Genomic DNA, 2,500 nt, shown 5'->3' with positions numbered 1-2,500 from the left:
AGATGTCTGGATTACTGCGAAGATCATATTTCGACTTTTTCTTTTACTGCATGTCTCTCTTTAAGTGTCGTTTGACAACGTAACAATAACACATTAAAATACACAACGGGAAAATATAAATCACAACAGAAAATGAAAAAGTGAATTAGGAATTGTAAAGCTCTGTATATCATAAAACAACACTATTATATAACCAGCCCTATGAATCATCATTCCAGTTTATTGAGTTATCTCAGCAGTTGTACAGGATACACACACACACACACACACACACACACACACACACACACTTTCTTCTCCGTCTTTCTATTAGTCTTTCACTGTACCCAGCCCTGCCACTGTCCCGGAGGAAGACAGAAGCCCCACAAGAACACAGGCCTCTAGGTCTTCCTGCTCATCAATCAATCAATTACCGGAGCACTTCCGGGTCAGGGGTCAGCAGACGTGGCAGATCCTGTGCCACAGTCCTAGCCTGGCCTACAGTGTCCCATATGCCCCCAGACTAGTGGATGGTGGACTTTTTATTTTTTATTTTTATACTATTTTTTATAATAATTTTATACAAATGAGATCCCTTCGAAGTCTTTCAGTATACTTTTGAAATTTGATCAAAATAGCTCTTCAGTTCAGGGACAAAACACTCCAGTTGTTGTGCATGCTGCAGTATTCAAGTGCCACATTTTGAGAGAGAAACTGGCCTAGAAATGAGGACAGGAAATTGACAGAAAGAGGTAGAGAAAGAGCCAGACAGGCAGAGAAAGATATGAAGAGAGAGAGAGAGAGAGAGAGAGAGAGAGAGAGAGAGAGAGAGAGAGATGGGAGGAGGAGATGGCATGTCGAGGATCAAGGTTGTTTCCTGTGTGTTGCGTTAGTATTCTCCTCAGCTCTGGAGTGAATCTGCCCTGAATGGGGTTTTCATTCTGTTACTGAATGCGATTCACGGGGGCACAGGGAGGGAGACGGAGAAAGGATGGAGGGGCTCTGTCCTTTTCTAACCACCCCCTCCTCCTCCACACACACACACACACACACACACACACACACACACACACACACACACTGAGGCAGGCAGCAGCAGAATGTCATGGGGGGATAAACAGGTTCCATCAAAAGAGGTGAAAAACGTTTTTTATTTGATTCTCCTCCTCCCTCCCTCCCTCTCTCCCTCTTTCTCTGTCTCTCTCTACCTCCTTCCCTCTCTCTCTCTCTCTCTCTCCCTCCCTCCCTCTCTCTCTCTCTGCCTCCCTCCCTCCCTCTCTCTCTCTCTCCTTCTCTCTCTTTCTCCCTCACTTCCTCCCTCTCCCTCTTTCTGTCTCTCTACCTCCTTCCCTCTCTCTCTCTCCCTCCCTCCCTCTTTCTATCTCTCTCTCTGCCTCCCTCCCTCTCTCCCTCTCTCTCTCTCCCCCCCTCTCTCTCTCTCTCTCTCTCTCCCTCCCTCTCTCTCTCTCTCTCTCTCTCTCCTCCTGCCACACTCACTCCTGGCCCCAGAATGAAGGTTCCGTAGATTAAATGCGTATTCCTGATTAGATTACGAATGCAATAATTGTCCGGGTTGATTTATGGGGGTAATTTGTTGCTACAATGCACAAAAAGGAGGAGGAATATAAACATCAGCTTGGTCGGGCGCGTCTGGTTGCAGTCTGGTTGCAGTCTGGTCGCAGTCTGGTCGCAGTCTGGTCGCAGTCTGGTTAGCAGTCAGCTGGGGAAGTCTTCATAGCAGGTGGAGGGGAAAGTGCCGACCTATTACCTAGACAACCTGGACCCACAGAGAGTGTGTGTGTTGAGAGAGAGAGGAAGAGAGAGAGAGAAAGAATTAAAGAGAGAGTGTGTGTGTGTGTGTGTGTGTGTGTGTGTGTGTGTGTGTGTGTGTGTGTGTGTGTGTGTGTGTGCGCGCGCTCAGCATACTGAGTGTGTGTGTGTGTGTGGTGAGGTTGCAGGGGTGGTTGGATGACAGAAATGTGTTTCTGGCATAAAATTCTATTTGACAGGGACCCATCTGGTCTGGATTCTACATCTCTACATGGCAGCATCTCCGTAATGTTGAACTGACTTTAAACAGGTCGTGGGTCCCAGATACTGTGTGTGTGTGTGTGTGTGTGTATGCATCTGCTTGTGTGTGTGTGTGTGTGTGTGTGTGTGCATCCATGTGTGTGTGTGTGTCTGTGTGTGTGTTTGTGTGTCTGTGTATGTGTGTGTGTGTGTGTGTGTGTGTGTGTTGTATAAACCTCTGCGCGTGATGCTGTCAGGTTAATCACACCGGTCTGCCTGACTACGACGGTGGCAGCCATCGATCTGTGACGCAAAGGCCTTCAGTACAGTATTACCAGACTAATCCAATTAATGGGCTCCGCTTGCAACGCAGCTCACTTGAGTCATCGAAAACACATATATAATAAATATATCTGTAAACACATATATAAATATATCTGTGACACATTTCACCGGGACAGAAATACAGGAACAGTGACTTCATCGTGACCTCTGTTGTTTCTAACTCTCC

General features: G+C 46.8%; 1 protein-coding gene across 1 annotated transcript in view; it reads left to right on the top strand.

The window, feature by feature from the left end:
• Positions 1–2,500, top strand: part of sema6a (sema domain, transmembrane domain (TM), and cytoplasmic domain, (semaphorin) 6A) — a gene marked incomplete at both ends in the record, with an annotated part of 64,414 nt that overhangs the window by 9,174 nt on the left and 52,740 nt on the right. The gene's annotated exons all lie outside the window — the stretch shown is intronic.

Source organism: Borostomias antarcticus (genome assembly GCF_949987555.1).
Source record: "Borostomias antarcticus genome assembly, chromosome: 6".
Lineage (NCBI taxonomy): Eukaryota > Metazoa > Chordata > Actinopteri > Stomiiformes > Stomiidae > Borostomias > Borostomias antarcticus.
Note: the sequence above shows the minus strand (reverse complement) of the source record. Positions and strands in the feature narration are given on the sequence as shown.